Raw genomic sequence first — 8,110 nt, forward strand, 5'->3', positions numbered from 1 at the left:
TTTTCAGAAGGTTGATCAGTAGCAGTAAATCAGTCAAATAAAGCTCCTGGGGTTTGAACATGGTCTCTGGAGACAGAGCTGCTCTATTCTGAGAGGATCACAATCACTCCACCCTGACAATGCAAATGGGATTTTCAGTCTCACTCTTTGATTGGTTACAGGATCTGGACTGGAACAGACCACTTTCACTTCTGCTACACATTTACATGTACGTTTTATAGTGAGAGTTAGAAAAAGCACAACATATTTGTAAGATTCACTGTTGATGATATTATAATATTTTCAACATTTTCTTTGAAACATTTACCTTGAATACATACACAGAGAGCCTGATGAATCTTGGCATTGTCCTCCTGGAATATGGCCATGTTTTGTTGATTTTAATGAAGAAGAAAAAAAAACTAAATGAGGGCAGATTAGAACCTGGAACCTTTTGACACAGTTTACAGAAAATCTTCCACCAGACCACTAGGGAATTTGAAAGTCAATAGCAGATCTATGTATTTATTCACTAATCTACAGACTAATACTAGTACCTACAATTCGTACTAATACCTGTGAGTCCATTTTCAGGGTTCTTTTAACCGTCTGTGATTATCATTTTACACTTTTTTTCCAGCTGCTTACATACAAAATCTGTTCATGTCACATGATTTTTGAAACCCCTCATTCAAAGTGCAAAACTACACACCAAATCTCCAAAACCATAAGCTATTATAAGCTATAGCCTCAGTTTTCAATCGCATAAAACACTTTTTTTCAAAACGCTAGACACAATTCTCCACCTAAAACACAAAAATCTAACAGGAAGTGACTTGATTTCCTTTTCCAAACACAACCAATCAAAATGCTACACTTATTCACCAGGTCACACACACACACTCATCTCGTGCAAACACTAATTGCTTAACTGATCACTAACCAATCACTGCTTTATAGGCCTATATATAGGTTAAAGTCGGATTACCTCTTTTAAACAATGGATGCTAACAACGGACAGAGAGCAAGAGGAGTAGGAAGGAGAGGTAGGGGACAACAATAAGGACAAAATTCAAAGACGAAGAGTTGGAAGAGGAGTTGGAGGAAGAGGAAGAGGAATAAGAGGACGAGAGCAAAGAAGAGAAGGAAGGAGAGCCATCTCTGATGAGATTTGGGCAACACTTGTTGATCATGTGATCCCCGCCCCCAAACAATTCAAAAGAATATACTTACTTTTACATATGTTTATGGTTTTGTTGTATGCTACTGTATACAACAGTAATGTTTGACCTACAGTTTTTCTGGATTGCTAAGACACATTTCTTGAAAGCTGCTCTCCTTTTCTCTAAACTGTGAACACAAAACGTCTCGGTTACGTATGGTAACCCTCGTTCCCTGAAGGAGGGAACGGAGACGTACGTCGGTATTACCAACGAATTGGGATCACTTTAGAGAGCCCCTATCAGCTTCGAGATTTAGAGAACAGGCCAATGGGCCATTGGCGTGCGAGATTTGCATCTCGCGCTCCGCCCCGCGCCGCGGGTATTAACAGGAAGCGAGAGCATCGCACTGACGTTTTTCACTGAGGAGCCGAACTAGTGACTCGGCCACGCAGTGATGGTAAGGAACTGTGGCGACGGGACGTACGTCTCCGTTCCCTCCTTCAGGGAACGAGGGTTACCATACGTAAACGAGACGTTCCCTTTCAGTCGGTCACTACGACGTACGTCGGTATTACCGACAAATTGGGATCCCTATGGAAAATGCCACAGTTACTACCACTTCCAGCGCCCAGCGAGAGCCCCTCAGACCCCGTTCTGATGCGGGCAGGGAAATTCACGCAGGGAGAGTCACACTGCTGTTCCGCAAGACCCATTCAGCAGACTTCTTGGATAACGCTGGGAAAGCGTGCCCGAAGGACGCTGCGGGAGCCACATCATCCCCGGAGGGAGTTACCATGTGGAGAGAACACGTATGGGCTGGCCGTGGGCAGCACAACATACGAAGTCCCAGAGGTGGCCCCGGCCTATACAGGCGGGGGACGACACCGAACTGAGACGGCAGAGGAACTCTGCCAAGGGAAAGACTCGAGCTCGCCGTAGGGAGCTGTACCGTGGAGAATACACGTATGGGACTGCCGTAGGGGTCACAACATACGGACCCCAGTCCGACACAAGTTCCACCAATGCATACAAGTGCCAGACCTGCCGTCAGACGCTCCGCCACATCCGACTGCCGAGGGGTGCGGAGGACTCAACAGGGTTCGCCGATCCTGGGGAACTCGACTGGGGAAAATAAGCGCACGTATCAGTTCCATGGGGAAGGGAATGGCACAGCAAGCCGACACTTAGAACGGGCACTTCAGCTGCTGACTATGGGAAGCGAGCACACGAGAAGCCACCGGTTCTATAAAACCTAGCGAACGTGTTAGGTGTCGCCCAGCCCGCAGCTCTACAATATCTGTTAGCGAGGCGCCACGAGCCAGCGCCCAGGAAGAAGCAACACCCCTAGTGGAGTGGGCTATTAACCCGAGCGGGCAGGGCACGTCTTGGGCTTCATAAGCCAAGACGATGGCGTCCACTATCCAGTGGGCCATCCTCAGCTTGGAGACAGCCTTTCCCTTCTGCTGTCCTCCGTAACAGATGAAGAGCTGCTCTGAGGTCCTAAGCTTTGCGTTCTGTCAACATAGACGCGCAGGGCGCGATCTGGACAGAGAAAAGCCAGGGCTGGGTCTGCCTCCTCCGAAGGCAGCGCTTGCAGGCTCACCACTTGGTCCCGGAAGGGAGTAGTGGGAACCTTGGCACATATCCAGGCCAGGGTCTCAGGGTTACTTGAGAGTCACCTGGCCCGAATCCCAGGCACGATTCGTCGACCAAAAATGCCTGCAGGTCCCCTACCCTCTTAACTGAGGCCAATGCAATCAGGAGTATTGTCTTTAGAGACAAGATCTTAAGCTCCGCTGACTGTAAAGGCTCAAAGGGCGCCCTCTGAAGTGCGTCAACACCAGAGTCAAGTCCCAAGAGGGTATAAAGGGAGGACGAGGCGGATTTAATCTCCTCGCCCCCCCAGGAACCTGACGATCAGATCGTGCTTGCCTAATGAATTAACCATTAACCAGGTCATGATTGCGCTATACAACATACACCTTGAGGGTGGAGGGAGACAGCTTTCGCTCCAACCCGTCTTGAAGAAAAGAGAGCACAGATCTGACCGAACACTTTCGGGGGTCTTCTCGGTGAGAAGAGCACCAGTCGACGAACAGGTTCCACTTCAACGCATATAGCCGTCTCGTAGAGGGGGCTCTGGCGGAAGTGATGGTGTCAACTACCGCTTGCGGTAGGTCACCTAGAACCTCCGCATCCCGTCCAGGGACCAGACATGGCGTTTCCAGAGGTCCGGACGCGGGTGCCACAGGGTGGTGCGCGTCTCTGTGTCAGGAGGTCCTTCCTCAGAGGAATGGGCCAAGGAGGTGCTGTCGCAAAGGAGCACTAGTTCCGGGAACCAAGTCATGTTGGGCCAGTACGGAGCTACCAAGAGGAGCTGCTCCTCGTCCTCCCTGACCTTGCACCGTGTCTGTGCAAGAAGGCTCAGTGGGGGGGGAAGCATATTTGCGTAGGCCCAGGGGCAGGCTGAGTGCCAGGGCATCCGTGCCGAGGGTTCCCCCGGGCAGGGAATAGTACCACTGGCAGTGGGTCGTGTCGGGGCGGCAAACAGATCGATCTGTGAGGCCCCAAGCGACTCCAAATCAGCTGGACCACCTGGGGGTGGAGTCTCCACTCCCCGGGCAGCACGGGCAACCGTGACAGCTCGTCGGCCGCACGATTGAGCGGGCCCGGAATGTGAATGGCACGAAGGGACCTCAGATGCTTCGGACTCCACAGAAGGAGATGGCGGGCGAGTTGGGACATGCGGCGGGAGCGTAGACCACCCTGTTTGATGATGTACGCAATGGCCGCAGTGCTGTCCGTCCGGATCAGAACGTGCTTGTCTTTGAGCGACCCTTTGAGGTGGCTGAGAGCAAGACGAACCGCCAGCAACTCCAGGCAATTGATATGCCATTGCAGTTGGGGCCCCGTCCACAGACCCGATACTGCAAGCCCGTTGTACGTGGCACCCCAGCCCGTGGATGAGGCATCCGTGGAGACAACAGAATGCCTGGACACTTGTTCTAGAGGCACTCCTGCCCGTAGAAATGAAGGGTCCGACCACGGGATAAAGGTTTGGCGGCATCTCAGCATCGCTTGGACACGGAGGGACCCGCTGTGCCACGCCCATTTCGGGACTCGGTCGTGTAGCCAGTGTTGAAGCGGTCTCATATGGAGCATCCCTAGCGGCGTTACTGCGGCTGCTGCTACCATATGCCCCAGGAGCCTCTGAAATTATTTTAGTGGAACCGCTGTACTGCGTTTGAACGTATTCAAGCAGCTCAACACCGACTGGATGCGCTCCTCTGTTAGGCGCGCTGTCATGGCGACCGAGTCGATCTCCATCCCAAGAAAAGAGATCCTCTGTACGGGACAGAGTTTGCTCTTCTCCCAGTTGACCCGAAGACCCAACCGGCTGAGGTGCCGAAGCACAATGTCCCTGTGTTCGCACAACTGTTCCCGCGACTGGGCAAGAATCAGCCAGTCGTCGAGATAGTTGAGAAGACGAACACCACGCTCTCTCATGTGAGCAATGGCCGCCTCCGCGACTTTCGTGAAGTCACGGGGCGACAGGGACAGCCCGAAGGGCAGGACTTTGTACTGACATGCCCGTCCGTCGAAAGCAAAGCGTAGAAACGGTCTGTGTCGAGGGAGAATCGAGACATGAAAGTACGCGTCCTTCAGGTCGATCGCTGCAAACCAATCCTGGGGACGGACGCACCTGAAGATGCGTTTCTGCGTTAACATTCTGAACGGCATCCTGTGGAGGGATACCACAGGATTTCTTTTTGGGGTACCACTGGCTGTTTTTAACCCCAGTGTCGGAACAGAATTACTAATGGTTTTCACCCGGCCCTCCTCCGGGGGAAGAACAGTTCCGAACCAAATCCGGGTCGATGGTGTTTCTGGACATCGTCTAGCCAAGGGCCAGCGCTGTGCGCAGCTCAACCTCGGCTGAGAACTACCCTCATGCCCTAAGCAGGGCGGAGGTGGCCTGCCAGTGGCACTGCCACCCCACCGATGAGGGTAGTGAGAGAGAGGAAAACTTTATACAGATTATGGCCCTATTGGTGTTCCATATTTTGGCACCAATAGTTCCATAATAAAAAAGCCTTCCAACGCACATCCGGGAAAGGCAAGGGGCAGGCAAGGTGATTTATGCGTTGCACTATGCCTCAGCCACCCGGGAAAGCATGGCTGTCGAGTATGAATAGGATTCAGCACGAGCGCCCACTATTATAGTGGGAATCTCAGCATCATCTTCATTTTCAACAAATAACAGCCCTCTCTCCGATGCAGCGATTGACATCTGTCCTCTGCTAGAGCCCCAAACGAAACGCTAGGTCCTTTTTTTTAATTTTTTTAAAAAAAATTTTTTTTTTTTAGGACCAGCAATCCCATCTGTAAGCTACCAGCAGACATGTGAGACAGTGGGCGTGGCCGTGAGACGGCACACGGCGCGCTGAACACTCAAGCCCTTATTAAAAAGGCAAGACGAACAGCGCGCCGACGTGGCTATGCTCTCATTAAAAAAATTGTCATAGCGATTGTAAAAAACTGTAAAGTGGAGTGTTCCTTTAAAGGGATCCCCTTGTGTTAAGACTTAACATAAATGATGTCTCTTACTGAAATACAGTACTTCTTGTGTCACTTTCTGTTTTTCACCTGCTATATAGTAGAGAAGTGTGTGATTTCAGATGCAGCCACGGTCTTAAAAGGTAATTCTGTCAGGTCCATTAAGTCAAGAACACACATGACAATAAAAATGATTTAGAAATTTTTATTGAATTGCAATCAGTTGATGAATTCTGAATTAAATTGTTTTTGGCGGTATGGCTCTGTTCAGGGAGTCCTCTGACCTTTCATGAGCACCATGAAATAGCAGAGAGTCAGAGGACAGCAGCAGCATCAGGGAACGCTTACCAGTTTAGGACTGGGAGAGCTTAACTATTCCCCCTATGAACAGAGCAGCAACGATGACATAAACAAATGCCACGTTATATACGACAGGAGGAGGTGGGGAGGTGGCGGGTTGCAAAGCAGCGAGCAGCTAGTAGTAAGAGCGAACTTGATCTGCTTTAATAGGCGCCCTGCTTTTAGCGTAGCCATTAGTAACGAGAGGAGTTGAAACAGCTGATGCAAATCAGCTGATGAGACAGTGTTGTTACCAATAGCGTTAGCAGCGTCTTGACTACTTTGCCTGCCAGAACTGACGCTGACGCTCAATTTCTGTCAGGTCCATTAAGTCAAGAACACACATGACAATAAAAATGATTTAGAAATTTTTATTGAATTGCAATCAGTTGATGAATTCTGAATTAAATTGTTTTTGGCGGTATGGCTCTGTTCAGGGAGTCCTCTGACCTTTCATGAGCACCATGAAATAGCAGAGAGTCAGAGGACAGCAGCAGCATCAGGGAACGCTTACCAGTTTAGGACTGGGAGAGCTTAACTATTCCCCCCAAACAAACCATACCTGGCAATCCTCTTGAGAATGACACAAGAGGATGGTGTAGAAACATGCTTAGGAATTTTATGAATGAATTACTAATTGGTGCAATATGGTTCTGTTCGAATGAGTCTCCTGACCATTCATGAGACCATGAATTAGCAGTGAGTCAGGGGACAGCAGCAGCATTAGATGAGTCTCCTGACCTTTCATGAGCACCATGAAATAGCATTGAGTCAGGGGACAGCAGCAGCGTTAGTGGACGCTCATATGAATTAGGACTAGGGGAGCTGAACTATCCCCCCCCCCAAACCATACCAGGCAATCCTCCCTGGCTCTTTCAGCTAATTGAAGAGACAGCAGAGGATAAAAAGCAATTTCATCTAGCACGAGGATGTAGCTACAGTTATTGATACGAGTAAATAAATAGTATATAGGTGATATGGCTCTATTCTAAATTCCCCTTCATTATCATGGGGAGCTCCACGAAATCCAAAACAGGGAACAGCAGCAGCTTCTAGGGGCAATCATCCTATTTTACTGACTGGAGAGTAGCATAAATCCCCCCAATAGACCATAACCAGGCAATCCTCCCAGGCTCTTCCTTCTAAATCGAAGAGCCACGGAGGATCCAAAAGAGTGTTTCGAGAGAAGGCAATCAAACTGAATTTAATTGTAAAGATCCAATTGATCTACGTGAAGCTAGCATGATGAATGTAACCAGCTAATTGATAGAAGTAATTTATATCCGTCACAGCTACTGAAGCTATAATATTAAATTTCCCATGCAACGATCAGAGACCAGCACTCATAGCTTTTCTAATGGATGGCTCGAGCATCGGGCCAGATAAAACGTTCATAAGCAGATGAAGACAATCGCATGAATGGCCTTCAAATGTAGAGACAAGAGTGGAGGAAGCTGCAGTTGTAGCAGCCATAATGCACAGAGAATGAGCTGTATAACGCCCTGAGGGAAGCTTGCGGTATGCATAGCGGCGGAGACAGGAGGCAAGCCAGGCTCTGGACACGAGCTTTCCGCACTCCAAGGCAAATAATGGATCCTGCTGACCAGCTTGTGGATGACTCCTCAGGTAGGCTAACATAGATGACATAAAAGCAGAGTCAGATTCAGAGATAAAACGCCATTCATCCCCTTTACTATCAGTGTAGTGTGCTTAGAATTATGCTGAAGTGCTAGGAACAAATTGATACATAAGAAATGTGAGGTCATGTGACCGCAAGTAAAACGTATCTTAGCAATATATCAGGATAAGGCCCAAAACACCTCTATCAGCTTTAATAATATTAAATCCCATAGTGCCTATAGCTTTAAGAAAAGCATATTCCCAATAGTGCCTATAGCTTTAAGAAAACGCATATTTCCAAATTTCCAATAGCGACTTTAGCTTGAAGAAAGATTTCCTGAAAGAATCTTTAAACAATCCTGAAAAGTAACTTCTAACTCTAAAGTTCGTTATAACTTAAGAACAAGTGTGTTTCTAATAGTACCTACAGCTTTTTAAAACAAGCATGTTTC

Source organism: Gobio gobio, assembly GCF_949357685.1.
Source record: "Gobio gobio genome assembly, chromosome: 25".
NCBI lineage: Eukaryota > Metazoa > Chordata > Actinopteri > Cypriniformes > Gobionidae > Gobio > Gobio gobio.